Source organism: Rhinolophus sinicus, linkage group LG09, assembly GCF_036562045.2.
Source record: "Rhinolophus sinicus isolate RSC01 linkage group LG09, ASM3656204v1, whole genome shotgun sequence".
Lineage (NCBI taxonomy): Eukaryota > Metazoa > Chordata > Mammalia > Chiroptera > Rhinolophidae > Rhinolophus > Rhinolophus sinicus.
The window spans coordinates 41,602,358-41,620,403 of record NC_133758.1 but is presented as its reverse complement, the minus strand read 5'-3'; positions in this window follow the sequence as shown (position 1 = coordinate 41,620,403).

The window sequence follows — 18,046 nt, the reverse complement described above, 5'->3', positions numbered from 1 at the left end:
CTAACAACCTAACGTGACAGAGTTTTTAATGAATTAGATTTGTTTTTAAATTCATCAGTTGAGATGGTTACAGAGTTTTTAAAATATCAGAGTGAAGAATCAGATAGTAATGTGAAAAAATATTTCCCATGAATCTCTATCACAACTTTAAAGGATCTTTTAAGTATGTTCTCACAATCAAATAATACTCTGAAGTGAGTATTTTGACATTTCATATCACACAGTATCTGTAAAAAGGAACTGATGAATGATTCCACATCAATTGTTATAAATTCCGTTGGCTTACAAAGGTGACTGGCCCCACAACAGATCAGGCTGGTCATCTCTCAGGCCGCAGTACCCAAGCTGTCCCAACTTAAATTGATAATGATGATTTTTTTATTCAGTCATCATTTTGACAGTGATAAGCACACTTATAGGGACAACAGTTCAGAGGGTTTAAAAGCAGGATCACCGCTCACATGCAGAGCTTCTTCTGCCTTCATAGCGAGGGCCACTCAAGACAGTCACCTCTCTCCTCCCCTGTAGCTGTCACCATGCATTTCTCTGACCTGACTGAGGTCCATTCGATGACACAGCAAGACAGTTGAAGGCTCCAGGCCCCATCCCATCTCCTCATCCCTGTGCCAGGCTAGGTGAATGACACACACGTTGAGTCCACATGAAACACTGATTGCACAAGTAAATTAATGATTCCCATTTCTTTCTTGCAAGCAGCTTTGCAAGCACTCTTCTATTAATCTTGGAATGGCCTTGAGTTGTAGGTAGGCAGAAAAAGAGTTCATTTTGCATGAAGAAACAGGCCGAGTAAGTTAATTGAACTACTCTTAGCAACACAGTGAATTGCGATGGTGCCAGGACTGCCGACTCAGCCTCCTGCTTCTTCACTGCTCTGGCATGCAAACTGGAGCCAATGCCTTGTGTTAAAGAACCAAATTACAGGTAAACGAACAAATGTTGGCTATAAACTCTCCTGATGCAAACTGGTTAATTGTGGAATTTGCTAACTACAGTAGCATCAAAAGTATTTGACAATTTACTGTGAAACTCCCTTGAGACCACATTTTTGGAAATAAGATGTTAAAACCCCCAATGAGCTAGAGAACTACCAGCTAAAACCCAATTTATGCTTAGGTATTAAAATTTCTCTTACTACCTGCCTTCTCTCCACCTTTTTCTTTCTTCCTTTCTTTCTTTTTTTTTTTTTTTTTTTTTGGTAAACAACACATAAATACCAGGAACAGTAACATCTAGGATTAGTAACTCAATTTTCTATGATTTAAGAAGTGTTTAAAAAGAAAAACCTGAAAGACAGTTTGAGGAAATAAAAGTGTTAACCTTATGACGAAAGAGGTCAGTGGTAGTTCTAGGTGCCTACAAAAGGGGAACTAATAAATCCTTGTTATAAGAAAAACCAAAAGGAGAACCACGCTGCGACTTTGCCCTGGAGAGCAGCAGAAAGGCCAAAGGTTGTTAAAAAAAAAAAAAAAAAAAAAGTTAGCAGAATAAACCAGTCATCATGTACTGGGTAGAGGACAAAGAAAAGAATAAAAATCTGATGCTTAAAAGCTTTTTTCTGAAATGAAATTTGTAAGATATGAATATATATACATATATCTTCCACCAATATATATATTGGTGGTGGAAGAGGAAGTGGCAATAGAAAAATACATACAACCGAATGATCCGGAATTTTGAAAAAATCAAGGGGGCATTCCCTTCTCTGGTAGATAGTGGATAACCAGTTGCCTGGATGGGTTGAGTTGTCCATTTGCTCAGTAGAAGTAGCAGACTGTTCTAGGCCACCCTGGGAGTGAATGGCATGATTCCAAGGGGGAACCAGCAGTTCTGTGGCTGTGGGAACGTCATCATTATTTACCATTTTATTATCAGGTAACATTACAGTTCCCATCCTACAATAGGATCTAATAGCTGTGCTTTTTGTTTATGGAAAAATATTTAACATCTTTGTATTGTCAGGGTTGAAAATGAACTCTCTTTTAATCAAGGATTGAAATATAGAAAGGCCTATAAACTTTGCCATGTGGTTTGGAAGGTAAAGCTGTCCCTTCTGCCCTTCCATCTGCTCTTTTTCTTCTCACTTAGCAGATCTGCTGTCTGAGAAGAACTCAACCCAGTAGTCAGAAGGGTCCTTGCCCGACCCTCTGGGCAAAATAGAGATTTACTGATGGGCTCATTCGTGATTGCCTAAGGAGGAGAGGTCTGAAAGGAAGGCAGTTGGGAAATGTTAAACATAAAAGGTATTAGAGAAGAAAATCAGAGAGGTTTAGTGAAATATTGACTCAACTCAAGACTCAGCCAGGGCACTGACCCTTCCTTCACTCCTTTCATCTTGGAGTTGGGGGTGTATCTGGAGTGGATGTGGACACTTTTCTCAGTGGGGTCAGACTGGGGGTGGGATGTGGGAAATTAGCACCTCCCCATGCTCCTGCTTCTTTGTCCACCCCTGGTTTGCTGGCAGGTCAAGACTCAATGGGCAACAGGCTTCTCATAAAATGAAACTCAGTTCCAAGCCCATATTTTTTTAATTGAAATATAATTGACATATAACATTGCATTAGTTGTGGGTGTACAATATAATGATTTGACATATATTGCAAAATGACTATCACAATAAGTTTAGTTAACATCCATAACCATGCATAGTTACAAATTCTTCTCTTTGTGACGAGAACTTTCACGATCTACTCTCTTAGCAACTTTCAAATATACAATATTATTAACTATAGTAACCATGCTGTACATTGTATCCCCAGGACTCCTTCCTCTTATAACTGGAAGTCCAAGCTCATATTTGAAAACTAAGAACTCTTTCCATTCTAACCCCATATCCCTTCTCAGAGCAACTAACGACCGTTGGTACCTCTGTGGATATTTGCATGTTGGAATGTGCATGGGGGCTAGACATCACTGTGGTGGGAGGTGGGAGCCTCTTTAGGCTTGAGTCATCCTTGGCTCCAGGCTCTTCATATAATGGGGTGACCATAATTCTATTTTCAGAGTTGGTCATAGAGGCTGGAGCAGTCCCCAAAGGAAAGGAGAGTTTTTGTAGGCATGACCCTAGGTAATCTTTCTTTGACTCTCTAGAGCTTTTGAAAAAGTTCATTAAAATCAAAACACTGCATCACAGTGGGTTGATACATAGGTAGATACCTCTGGTTTCATCCTGGGCAAATTATGATGTAATATTTTTTCCAGAATTAAAATTTTAAAATGAAGGTTCATCATATTCTTCCAACCAAATAGGGAAAATAGGGCTCCTTGAATTAGTTTAAAGTTTTTTAATATTTTCTCTTTTTTTCGGTCTGGAGGTATGAGGTGAGATTCTGTCTCAGTAAAAGGTGTTCTTCAATTGAAAAAGTGGAACATAATGTTACAAATTCTCCCACTTCCAGATATTTTTGACGAAGTCTTTCTGAGCTTTCTAGACTACCAAATACCAAAAACCACAAGAAGAAAACACCTCTGAACCTCTTGTTTCTTGACATTTAAGCCTACTGTCTCCTTGGGGTAATTCATGTCAGGTTACCAGTAAGTTTGATTCAGAGGCCTGGCTTTCTTGTTGGTTTCACAGCACCTTGGGAATGAGGCTGTTGAACACATGTGCCCAAGCACCGTCATGACAGGTTGGTTTAGAGAAGCTCTTGAGCAGAAAGTTCTGATAAAAAAACAAAAAAACCTAGAGATTGCAATCCTCTTTTCCTTGTTGCCGAATGAGATGGGTGGGGTGGGTGGGGAAGAGGTACCCTGGTGGGAATGAACAGATCTCATGAGTAAGTTTCATTTGAACTTTAGGAATTTATTAACTTGTTATTGGGTTGAAGTTCTAACCTGAGATCTAAGAGTCTTCTTCAGCAGTATGCACGATTGCGGGGTGAATGGGGTGGGAGGGACATTAGTCATGGATTCAGTTATCAAGAAAGCTCAGAATTGAGCCAGGAACAAAGTGTGGCTCTGTATGCAAGTGTCTCCTGCTATCTGTCTGCTTGATATTCGGATTTCCCATTGTTCTTCTGGTGAGATTACACCTTCCAAAACACGACCTGATCCCCTTTTGAGTTTCTCTGTTCTCCAATTCCTCTGGAAATACGGCTTCCCAAGTGGCAGGCAGGCAGCTGTGATGTCTGGAAGCTTGCTGCCACATTCTCTTAGCTAGAAGGTGATGGAGATAACAGCAGTGGTCACCTGCCCAGCCCTGTCCTGGTAGAGCGAACCTGACTTTATTGGCTGAGGGGACAGCTGGCCAGTGTCTGGTAAGAGTATTAAGGAAGAGGGACCGTAGAGATAGAACAATCAGGTCATGCAATCTCTGGCAGTTCCTCAACTCTTCCCTTTCTTCCGCTCCGAGGGACAAAAAGGTCATCTTTTCATGGGTGAATTCTCCTCATGTGGGTCCCCAGCCCTGAACTCCCTTCACTGCAACTGCAAAGTCTCAGTGAAGATCCAGAAATGACTCTAATTTTGTAATTCTGTGACTTTTGTAGGGACTATAGCGGCGGCTTCCTTATTGACTAGTCTAGTGCTCTTGCTGTTGGAGGCGAGGGATAAAGATAACAGGATGGGAAGGAGCCTTCCAGAGCCCTGGGAACAAGCACCCATCAGCTCAGGGAAGGAAGCACACTGGGCAAAAGCCAGGGCTGTCTTCTCTGGGGCCCTGTGAGGGGCCTGGGCTAGATGAAAGGTGCCAAGTTGAAAGGGATTTCACCTTCAAGCAGAAAGCATTTAGCAGTCACCTGAACGATCATTTGGAGTAGGGGAGATATTATGCCAATTAAATCAAGACAATAGCATCTTGTTCCCCCTGCAGTGAACCCTGATAAAATTGCCAGTCCAGGGGAAGGAAAGTATTTCATTAGTGCACCTTTGAAAAAAGGATAATCCTTTCTGTATTTCCTCTCTGGGGGAGGGGTCCTTTGTTCTTGTGCCTCAGATCCACAGCTGCTCCCTCACATTTAGTTTCAGGGGAAAGAACTTGGTAGTTGGAAAAAGAAAAAAACAGTGTGATTAAATGACCAAGTTGTTAGACAGAGAAGGCCCCATGTCAGGGACTCTGATCAATAAACCAGGGGCGATACTGTGGTAATTGCATAGGAGTCTCCTGTCAGGTGAGGTCGCTCACATAGTGGAAGCACCCTCCTTCTTGGGGTTCTGGGTGAGCCATGCAGAGCTGACTGCTGCAGGGCAGACATTCTGAATATGGTGGGCATGCAGTTCTGGAGAAGACATTTTAGATTCCAGGGCCACCACTTCCCACTCTGATGACCTCACTCCAGAACAGAAAGCATAATGGGGGAAGTAATTGCTTTCACAGAATCACAAAATTTTGAGTTAGGAAGGGGTCATAAATCTTGTAAGCCAATGAACCAATGTCTCCTGTTTACAGCTGAGGACACCCAGGCTAGAGTTGATGGAACAATATTCCCAAGGTGGAACTATCAGTCTACAAATGAGTCTAATGTGCTTTGCAGTACACAGGAGCTCATTCCCAAAATGTCATTGGCCCCAAGAGCATTAAAGAACAAAAGGGAAAAATAGAAACCCAGCCTGACTTAGTTCCCTGAGTCATTGCATTCTTAACACGTTGCGTACAGATCACGAGAATCTTCACCAGGGATTTAAACCCCGCCGTACGCAATGTGTTAACACAACCAGGAAGTTTCAAGCATCCTTTTACAGGCTTAAAAGTTGTCAATCGTGAAGTATCTTTCACTGAGGACGAGAGGCCTCACAGGTACAAGTGAGGAATGTCTATTTTTCAGTGTCCTGTTTCTCCAGGATCACCCTTTCTTTTAGGTGAAATGCAAAGACCTCACCTTTTCTTAGAAGGGAAATGACTAAGACTATCTTCCAGATGTTGGTCATCACCTTGCTATGGTCTTCACTCCAAAGGCATGGTGGCCATCAGGTTTCAGACTAGAAAGTTTGTCCTCATCCCACTACAGAGGGACCCTTTCTGGGAACAGACTAGATATCTTTGGGGAGACTCACTAATTGATACTGTGCGGGGGGCAGTAGCTTTTCTGGGGTTACTGATTATGGGCATCTGTGACAGTCTTCACTGTGGCGTGAATATCCAGAAAGGTTAATTTTGGCATGAACAGCAGGTTTGGGAGGTTTGATAATGTCAGTGGGGATGGAGTGTGGGGCGGGGGAAGGAGGGGGCTCCTGGCCTGGTCCTGGACGAAATCTTTTGGGAAAGACATTCACTGGAAATGTTAGTGAGATGGGGGTGGAGCTTGCAGAATTACCCAGCTAACAGTAGAAGTTCTTTGAGCAGCAAGACACAAATCCAAGGACCCAGGGCTATCCCTCAGTACTGTACTCATGCCATGCCTGTTTCTTAGGAGTTGAAGAATATTTTGAACCCTCCTAGGACATTCATTCTTATGTCTCTTTCATCAAAAATCCTACCAAATTGTCTTCTAAAAAATAGGTAAACAATATCTGAACTTCCAGTTTTACTTTTATTTAGAGTTAAAGTAATTGTAATACTTTTGCTATGAAGAGAGTAGCAGAGGATAAAAGATGGAGAAATCTTCACTGCCTAACAACTCCCTGATCCTCTTTTCAGGTTAGAAATAGAGGGACGCCACGCAAAGGACATACGTGTGTGTAGTGGCACTGCCAGACCGCCTGTCGGTGCTGGGAAGGAACACGGGCATGACCACCCTTCCAGCATCATGGCCATGACCTCTGCATTCATTTGACTTCTCCAGAAAAGAAGACAGCAGTACTAGGAGGGGAGGGAAGAGGACTGGGGGCAGCTGGAGCGGGGTTATTAGGGTTATTTCTTGGCCACTCCTAGCACAGACAGTGGCAGAGCACCAAACTGCTCTGAATTATGGATAGTGTTGTTACCTGTCATGAGAGGCCTAAATAAGTCTCCAAACAGCCTAACTGGAGTCGATCGCTTCTCCCAGCAGATAGAACCACTCCTATTTTCTGAATCTCACAGAATGTCATGTTGCCTTAACCCACCAGGAAAAGCTGTTTCAAAACCCCAACACATCAGTGTGGTGTACCACCATCCTAACCATCCTAAACACTCTGCCGTCTGCCATGTGACTAGAGATGAGAGAATCAACCTTTTATTATTTGTTAAAGCACTCAGCAACCCAGAAATAAACATGGATGCTGATGTTGATTTGAGAGATCTAAAGGATATCTTTCAATTCTAATAAATGTGATAAAAATAAACATCCTTTCATAAATTTAATGGAGCATGGCTCTGTGTTTATCTTGTGTCATGTACTTGAGATTACCCCACTGGAAGAAGAAAACACTTGATTAATGAAGGGAGTCTATTTTGTAATCTGTGGTGGTTGGAAAATATTTTTCTACTTCCTACCATGCCCTTTTTTGTTCCTCTGAGGAAGTTATTGATGGTGTGCTTTATAATAATGAGAATGCAGCGATTTCTAATGAGGAATCCAATAGGTTCTTCAGTTGCAGCCACTCTTCTGTTTGGTAGTTAGTTTAAAAAGGATTCTATGTTCTTTTTCTTCCTGAATTATTTTACTGTAGGTGTTTATGACATCTGAGAATAATAACAACAAATATATCTAGCACTTATTGATGGACTGGGCAAAGGCTTTTCTATAAATGGTTTAGCCGCATAATCCTATGAGGTAAGTGCTGTTATCATTCCCATTTTACTGATGAAAATCTAAGAATTTGAGGTTAGATGTCTTGCTCAAAATCATACAGCTTGCAAATGGTGGACCGAGGGATTCAAGACCAGTTCTATCTGACTCCCATTCTCACTGGCATGACTGTGTCAGTCCTTCATAGGACGAAGGGCATTCATCTTATTCATTCATTTACTGAGCTCAAGTATGATTAGAGCATCTACTGGGTGCCAGGCATTGTTCTAGGCACTGGAGATACGGGACCAAAGTAGACAAAACCCCTGCTTTATTGGAGCTTACATTGTAGTGAAATCCAGTGAGATGAAATGTAAAATCAACAAAATAAATGATAAATCTCTACTCGTTAAGTGGTGACATATAATATGGAGAAAAATAAATTAAGAAATGATTATAAATGATATAAGAGCAGGGGTTGCAATTTTATTTATTTTTATTTTTTAAGGAGGGCGGAGCTCACAGTGGCCCAAGTGGGGATCAAACTGGCAACCTTGGTGTTATCAGCACCACGCTCTAACCAACTGAGCTAACTGGCCACTCCAGGGGTTGCAATTTTAAATTCAGCAGTCAAGGAAGACTTTTTTAAAAGAAGGTGAGCTTTCAAGAAAGAGCTAAAGGAGGTGAGGGAGCGAGCCATCTGGCTATCTAGAGAAAGAACCATCCAGGCAGCTGGAATGTGCAAAGGTTCTGAGGTGAGGCCATGCTTAGCATGTTTGAAGAACCAAAATGAGACTATTGTGGCTGCAGAAGTATTGAGCAGGGGGTGTCAGTAGATGAGATAAGAGAGGCACAAGGGGGCTGGGTGGTGTAGGGTCTTGTGAGCTGTATAGGGATTCATCTTTTACTCAGAATGAGGTGGGGAACCATTGGAGGGTTTTGAGCAGAGAAATGTCATGCTCTGACTTAGGTTTTAACAGGCTCCCTCTGGCTGCTGTGTGGAGATAAATCAAGAGGGGAAGGGTAGAAGTGGGGAGCCCAGTTAGGAGATTCTTGTAGTAAACCAGGTAAGAGATGATGGTGGCTTGGACCAGGGCGGTGATGGGGGAGTGGATGAGCAGGATATGGGTTCTGAAAATAAATGAAGGCAAATTAGGGTTTGCTAATGGACTGGGGATATGAAGTAAGGAGTAGTGTTAGGATGTCACTGAGATTTTCATTTTGGGTGAATCTCAAAATGAAAAGAGTTATAAGGCAGTGGCTTAAAATCAAACTAGAAATGTATTTTACTGTGGAAGATTATAGAGAGGATTGAGGAGGGAAAAGGCAATTTAGAACAGATCTGAAAAATGAGCTTCTGTGAATAACTTTCACTCTATGCAGTCAGCTCACTGACAAGCAACAGACACTAAAAGGGGACTTCCAAAAATGCACTTCGTGGATTCAAAGCCACAGGAGGTTACCCTGTGTGATAGAAAATTCTACAAAGATAAGGCCTTATTCCCTGTCTTTTTCCTTCTTGAGAATCTCTCGTCTAACCCAGCCTGAGGGAAGAACATTTGTCACAAACCATCAGCACACAGAAACCTACATTGTGCATGAATGGAGACTGGTCAGTTAGTGGATTATAGAGGTGAATATTCTGAGGGTGAGGGTGGGTTCTGAGATATGCAAAGCCTGATTGCTAATGGAGATATGCTTATCAGACCAGAATCTTGCAGGTTCCTAGAGGAAGTAGGGAATAAGGCATGGGGGAAAGTTTAGGGGTAGCTGGAGTGGGGCAGAAGGAATTTTATCTACTTTGGGAGGCCTAATCCAGAAGCCATTGAATAGTCCAAAACCAAAGATGAATACTCTTAAAACCAAGGCGTGGGGTGGGGGAAGGAAGGAAATCATTTCCATGGATCAAAGTAGTTTGGAAGTTAGGAAACAATCATGCTAGAATTTCCAGGAAATCTTCTTCTATCCCCATCCCCATCCTCACCTACTAAATTGTTCTAGACTGCGACATGAATTTTAAAATTAAATCTGTTTCTCTGAGAGCATTGGGAGAATTCTTGAAACTTAGTTGGGACAATTGCAAAACTCTGGGTGTCCCAAGATTAAAAACCTCTGGGAAAACCAGTGGTATATGTTATAATGATAACAACAGCTTACCTTTATGGAATGCTTGCAAAATGCCAGGCTCTGTGGCAGGCAACTATAGTTCCATTTCTCATCTAAACTCATGTAAGTTGACTCTAGAACCTGTCCTCTAGCACTGAGGCTGGGCAGGGGACACACAAAAGGGGGATTGAAAGGCCTTTCTTAGGAAGAGGAATTTCTTTTCATTGCATTCTCAGAATTTGGCCACAAAAGTCTGAAAGCCAGTTAACCTTGATTTCAAATTAAGGAGTCGTTAGTTTTCTCAGCATTTGACTCAGAAAGAAACACCTCCCTTCTTCCTTCTTGAAGTAATTTGATTTTCACATTATACTTTAAGGGATATCCTCTATTTACCTAATGCTTTCCTGTTCAGTCTTTTCAGACTATGAATCTTGTATATTTTATATACACAAAGGTGACTTTTCCTTCCTTGAATGACCAACGCTTATCAGCACAAGCAACCGATACTGAGCTCATAAATATGTCACTTGGAGTTCAGTCTCAGCCCTTCTCTTTTCTAAGAGTAATTCTCACATGACACTCTTTCCCCCGCTTTCTTTTCCTAACCCCTTGGAGACTCCGCTTGTGCCCCCGAAGCACCCTTGGAGTCTGTTTTGGTTTCACTCCCCATTGGCAAATATAAAAATGAGTGACCGGTGCTTACACACCAAAGTCATTTCAGCAGGAGCCTGCAGACAATATAAAACAAGGCCCGTGGAGCCAGCGCCTTCCGATTCCAATTAAATATTTCCTGTAAGTCTGTGCCAATTGTGCATCTTGTAAGAACATTTGAAAACAGAAGTTTGAACTCACAGGGACCCCGTTGCCTTAAAAACCTGCTTCCTGTTTGACAAGATTTTACTAGTAGGAGCAAAGTAGCACATTCAGCAACAAGTCGTTGGTGGTGGTTCAGATGTGCAAAGGCGGTGGTTTCCTCTCCTGAGCACCCATGAGCACAGCCTCATTAAGTTGCAGATTTCTTGCTTCCAGATAAATCTCTCTGAACACTAGAATCCTATTCCAAAGGGCCCTAAAGACATTTCCAGGATCACAGGAAATATTTGCTTATCTCCCTATCTGTACATCCTACTCTGTGTTATCTTATAAATTTTGAAAAGCTCTTAAAGACAGCCCTGTAGTTGTCATTGTCTCTATTTTACAGATGAGGAAACTGAGGCTCAGGGTACATATGTTACTAAATTTTGCATGGAGTATTTTAGATTGTCAGGGATTAGTGGTTCAAGGTGCCTGTTGTGTCATGACTTTGCTTAAGTTACTAAATGCTTGTTGTCTGTTTCCCAATCCATAAAATGGGGTAAATGGCAGCAGGAATTTGACATCACAGGTTTTAAAGCGCCTTTAAGTTGTTCCTAAGAAAGGCACTGCCATGACCGCAAAGTGGTATTATTATTAGTATGTCCTTGTCATTACGTAAAACATCGTCTTAGGACCGAGACTGAAAAGTGCTCCCAGATCTAGTCTACTCGTTTACCAGCCTTTCCCCCAGTACAATTTCCTCTTTCCACTCCACCCCCCACCGTTCCCCACCCACCCACACACAAATGTTATCTTCTGGATCTTTGTCCACATGGTCTCTTCTACCTGAGACACTCAATCCTCCCCACTGTGGTCTCACCTCTTGTATGAGGCTTGGGGGTCAGGCTGGTGTCATTTATAGCATTGGCATCAAAGTCAGAAAGGCCTGCAGTTGAAGCCTCGTGTACTATCAGTGTGATTTAGGCAGGTTACTCAACCTCTCCACGTGTACTCATCTCTAAGATGGGCTAATGACCTTTACCTCACAATATTATGAGGACTAAATGAAATAACCCATGTACCACATAGGGCTCAGGATGGGCACAGAATCCACTTGAGCCCCTACCTCTCATCCCCTCAGATAAAATTCCTCTTTCCCTCCCTTGTGCTGTGAATGTACTTTGCTTATACCTTTCTTATAGTAGTCACCAAATTCTAGCTAGTGTTATTGTCCCTCATGTATGCCTCTGCTGCTTGTGTGAAATTATAGGCTCTTTGAACACTAGGAAAATACCGATTGATTTTTGTGTCTACCACTGCCCTTGCCTCATAGTCTCCATGCTACTTACAGGACTCCAGGAATGTTATCAGCTGGCTCTCCTGGACCTGCTTGCCTTGCGGGGTGGGCCGGTGACTAATGCTCACGGCTAGTTTGTAGAGCATGGAAAGCTGAGCCATAGAGAGGTGAAGTGAGTCAGAATCGAGGCCTGAACATTCCAGAACTCATTCTGAGGCTCTGCCTCCAAACTGTCTTCTCTTACCAGGTCAACTTAGCACAAATTTAAACAAGTGAACTTTCTGCATTCCCATCTAAGTATAATTTGATAAAGGGAGATTCAAGAATTCGTTTAACAAACATATAATATTAATAGTTTTAATGGATAGTTAGGTACTACACGTTAGGCAGCTAGACCTCTTACTCATACGATATTAACCTTCATGAAAATGCTGAGTGGTGTTTTGTTTTTCTATTTTGCAGCACAGTGATGCTTAGACAATTCCATGATATCCTGTGCTAGGTTCTACAGGTATCCATTGGTGAACTTCGAGCTCCTGTTTGTTAAGATTGTAATGCAGTGGCAGAGACAGGCAAACAGATTATTAATTACATCATGAGTTACATACACTAAATTATAAAGTGGGGACACAAAAGGGAGGATAATTGACATTATTGAAAATGAAAAATTATCAGGAAAATAGACAATATTTGAACAGAATCCTGAGGCATGACTGTTCAGAGTACAGATAAAGGAGAAAGGCAACTCTAGGAAGAGGGAACAGTGTGTTCAAAGTTAAGGAGGAAAAAGCAGAGCTTATTTCAGTTGCAGTGGAAAAAGAAGGTGAAACTTAGGCTGGGGTAGGACTATGTGCCCTGCCAAAGAGCTTGGCTTTTTTTCTATACGCAACGGGGAGCCATTGAGGGTTGTACACAGGAGGAATTACACTGGTGTTTTCTGACAGTCACTTTGGTGGCCTTGGAGTGGGACAAGACAATGAAGATGCCTTGAGCATGTTAAGTATAATGTTATATCAATACTACAAGTTATTCTAATGAAAATGAGTCAATTATTATCATCCCTGGATATTAGCAAAATTAAGCTTCCATTTAAATGCTTATTTCTTCTTTGGATAAAATTAAGAGGAAATATGCTGTGTATCCAAAACACTTCCTTACAGGGAAAAAAGATCTCAAAGAAGGTTCACTTTGTGGAATATTTTGACCCACAGTATGGTAAGTGTTAATCTTTTGAATGACTGTATTTTTTTTCATTAATGGAAATATAGTTTGTCTGAGGACATCTCTCAGGACAGCTTCCCGGCTTTTTCTTCGCAGCACTGGCATCTCAGCAGCCCTGTAGGCAGAGCTCTTTGTCGTATTCAACCATCCTGGCCCATCCCCATATGCCCAAAATGAATGAAATCTTCAGACACAGGCTACATATGCAGTATATATTTTGTGCCTATGTATTGATATATATATTTTTAGTATTCTTTAATTAAGGTTGTACGTTTTTTGTGGGGTTTTTTTTTTTTTTTTTTGAGATTTTATTGGGGACAGGACTTTATTGGGGAACAGTGTGTATTTCCAGGACTTTTTTCCAAGTCAAGTTGCTGTCCTTTCAATCTTAGTTGTGGAGGGTGCCGTTCAGCTTCAAGTTGTTGTCCTTTCAGTCTTAGTTGTGGAGGGTGCAGCTCAGCTCCAGGTCCAGTTGCCGTTGCTAGTTGCAGGGGGCACAACCCACCATCCCTTGTGGGAGTCGAGGAATTGAACTGGCAACCTTGTGGTTGAGAGCCCACTGGCCCATGTGGGAATCGAACCGGCAGCCTTTGGAGTTAGGAGCACGGAGCTCCAACCGCCTGAGCCACCGGGCCAGCCCTGATATATTTTTTAAATGGGGGTGGGAAATAATATGCAAGGTCTGGGGGAAAGATAATGCAGAAACTTTCATTGAGCCCAGAGATTTCCCTTGCACTGGCCAGCCCAGTTCCTGCCCAAGCAAAGTCCTGGGCTTCAGAGTCCCTTGTCTGCAGCCCATGAAGCTGGAGGCTCTGGGGCTCCTGTCCTTATGGGTCGCCTGTGGGTGCCTCATGTGACCAACCCTGCACTGGAAATGTCCTTGAACAGCTGGGTTTTTTTTCTTTTTAAAAAACGACACCTGACTGATCTCATGTGAAATGTCCTTAAGGAAGTGAGCTCACCGACAGATGGTGCTGCTGGGACCAATCCCTGTACAAACAACCTCCTCACCCTTGGCAGGGCCGGCTCCTCCTGGCTTTCCATGCAGGCTTTTAACGTTCCTTCCATGTTCAAGTGATGAGTTCATGCTCATTTGCACGTTCTTGCAGTGACCTGTGAGGGAGGCTGTAGTGTACATGAGGGCAGGCGCTGCCTAGGGATGTGACTTTCCCAAGGTCACATGGGTAGGCTCGCTCCTCCCTTGTGGCCTCACGTCCAAACCCCACCTTCCCCATGTATGGCCTGAACAGGACATCAACATTTCTAGAGACTTCTTTTGAGGATACCAGGCATTGGTTCTGGGTCAGTGCCTTCTAGAACCTCAGAATTCTGCCCCATGGCCTGGTGTCAGGAACTTGCTCATCTAATGATGGTGGTAGGTGGGTCTGATGCAGGCTTGATAATGTCTTCACATGGTGAAGAAAGCCTTTGGGGTAACTGACCACTGGGCTGGACGTTGCCCCAGGTGTGGTTCCTGTGGAAATGGTGAGTCACAGAGGTTACTGGCCTGCTCCTTTATACATTGGCCTATGTCTGGAGGTATCTACTTCCTCCTGAAATGGAGAGAAAGGTCCCAGGGTGCTGGGGTAAAGCTGCTTTGGCTCTGCCTACTTGCTTTCTCTTCCTCAACTTACTCTGCCTTTCACCAACTACTACCATTATCACCCAGAGAAGAGAGGAAGGACATGGGGGAAAGCATAATAAGTGTGCCATCATATCAGGCTCTGGAGCCTCTCAGGTAAGGACAGGAATAGCTCAAAGAAGCAATAAGAAGAGAACCTGAGCCTGTGCGTTCAGTGGAGGGAGCTGGTGTGGGGTGGGAGAGGCATGGATGTGACCAGACAGACTTAGTTGGAATCCTGGCTTCTCTACTAACGAGCCCTGGGGCCTTGGCAAGTTACTTGAGTTCTCTGAGCCCCAGTTTCTTCTACCGTCAAGTGAGAGTTACGGTATTTTCCTCATAGATGGCATCAGGTGTATTCCTTCAGTCGCTGGTTCTGGCTCCAAGTCAGCCAGCACCTTCAGGAGTGTCGATAAGGCAGTTGGGAGAGCTCCAACAGTCTACACCAGAGCTTTGTAAGACTGAAAGGACTAAAAGGTCATCTGGTACACTTCCTGCACTCTGTAAGCACCCAAGGTAACCTGTGAAGGGGAGTTACAATCCCGTAAGAAAGGGTGCCAGAAATGAGGTCGGAGGGTGGACTGGACTGAGCAGGCCTGGGTGACGGAGAGTCACCTGGATGATGGTGATATTCTTGCTGATGCTTACCCATTCACCATTCCCTCTACAATAACACCTCAGAATAATTACCTAGTCTTCCTTCAGGTTTCTTCTTTCCATTCTTCAGAGTCCTTTTAATCAACGGCAGTGTCTTCTTTTGGATGGCATTTCTTAAGTTTTTAAACACCTGAAAAGCTTTTAAACATTTAGGTATATTTAAATGACAGACATGAATGTGTGTGTACATTCAAATAATTTTTGGCTGGAAAAATAAGTCCAATGGACAGAATAAGGAAAATATTCAATATTGCATTAGATAATTCATCTGATTTGTTGGAAGCCATGTTTGCTTAAGAGCAAGGCCTTAGTAGTTTCTTGTTTACATTTGACTTTTTAAAAATAAAAGACATTAAAATTATAAACCAACGGGCTACTGATAGGTTTATTTAATTTAAAAAACATTGTAATGCTTTCATTGTCTATGAAGAGGATGACTTAATAAACTCATTCAAAATATGGCAGAAGAAGGCTGTGAAAATAAGATAGGAAACCAGGGTGGAAAAATGGAAGTGTTTTTGCCTAGACAATTTAGATTTGGGGGAGATATAATTATATTAAACATTTCAATGAGGCTGGAGATATGGTGCTTTCTTAAACTATTATTAAAATTATATCTAAATACTATAGATTGATTTATCTTATTTATGCCATCTACCTTATTGGCTAGTTTTTTTAAGGTGCTGCTTTCAGTTAACTTATGGTGCTATGAAATCTCAAGCAGAAATCTGGTTCATCTGATTACCATCTACCTGTCCCCAACTTGGGATGACTCCCAGGGTCCTTACTTAAACTTCTATCGGCAGTGTCCTTTTTCGTGAGCTTGGTTTTTCCACCCTTTCTTTGCTTGCCCTTGTTCTGTTAGGATCTTACCTTTCACTGACTCAAGGTACTCACCTGAACTGTGTGTGTATGTGTGTATTGGGGGTAATGTGCTAGGTGCCCAACAACTCAAAGATCCCAAAATTGAAACCAGCTACTCCCTCACCTGGTGTCACCCTGAGGACCCTCACATGACAACAATCAGTGGAGTATTCCTCAAGGAGGTGGAAAGGGTGAGCGTCTCATGGTTTGGAGGGAGTGGCAGTAGGGACTGATGAGGGAGGGGGTCAGTTATTCTCCAGTGCTCTCATGGCCAGCACTTGCCATCAGCACTTGAAAAGTTCTCACCTGGATCAAGACATTCTCAGCAACTAGACAGCAGAAAACCCCTCTGAGTCCAGAGTCTTGTTCTCCTCCTGTGCAGAACCCACACCTCCAAGACAAGGGGAACAGCAAGATCACCCAGACCCCACAGAGCAGGGATGAAGATTGAGTGTTATACTTCTCCAACGATAAGGGTGGTCATTGTTATGTGTGATAAAATACTACTAGAACTCCCAATTGCAAATCATTTTTCTGAATTTAAAAAAAATTTTCAATTTATTTTAAGTGTGTTTTTCCAGGACCCATCAGCTCCAAATCAAGTAGTTGCTTCAATCTAGTTGTGGAGGGCGCAGCTCACACTAGCGCATGTGGGGATCGAACCGGCAACCCTCATGTTACGAGTATCATGCTCTTACCAACTGAACTAACTGCCCCCACAAGTCATTTTTCTAATACCAGACTTCATAATAAGCTGAAGCTTAGTTTCCTCATCTTATTTTTATTAAGGCCTCTTAGCACATCAAAGTAGTATTTATGAGATGTTTCAAAAACCCATCACGTAAAAAATCCAAAGCATAATGAGGGTAAAAGAACAAACTAGAGGAAGAAAGTAAGGAACTCATATTTCTTGACCATTTACTATTAGCACTTACTACATGTCGAACACTCTAAATGATCTTACTTAAGCCTCATAACAACCCTGAAATGTAGGCTTGATGAGGGGCCTGACTCAGGAGGGTTAAGTAATTTGCACAAAGATGGTGAGCTGTAGAGTAGAATTTGAATTCAGTCCTGCCTAATGCTGAGGCTGTGTTCCTCCTTCACGTCACCTGCTAAGCAGGCAGAACACAATAAACCCATGGGCTAGGTGAGGCATATGTGGGAACATGGGCACACAGGCATGTTTCTCTGGCCCTCAGTGTCCTCAACTAGGGTTAAACTGAATACTTCTTGAACTGTTTTCAAGACATAAAAGTATTGCCTATGTAGGGCCTCCATAAATGTTGACTGACACATGTTGTAGATATCCAAAATTATGCAACAGATATTAGCTGAGATGGGCATGGTCCAGGCAGAAAAAGCAAATAATATAATCTTGTGACTATACTGACTTGCATTTAAAGTGTCTGTTCATGTAGACCTTAGCCATAGATTAGTTGTCAATATTTATATTTTTTGATCATATTTAAAATACATTTTTACAAAGGCAGAGTCTTGGCAAACTTTTAAATGAATAAATATTGTTCATTGTTACACTCCTAAAAACATACCTGGGATTGACATTATAAATTAAATTGATCTTTCTCCTCAGCTGTATATTCTCAATGGTTTCTATTTCTGCATCTCCAGGGTGGTGTTAACCTGGTGTTTAGCGTTTTATTTGCTTTCTGAATATACTGGAAATTTCCCCATGTGTCTGCGATGCATGGCTGCTCTGTGGGGAGTGTTTCCCATACTATGCTATGGCTTACTTTGTAAGAATTGCTGTCACAATTATTTTATCTAGAGTTATCTGGAACATTTGAGCTTCTTTGATTTATGTGAGTGAATGAGAGAAAACCATTAATCTATCTAAATAATGAAAGGATAGCAGGTAAG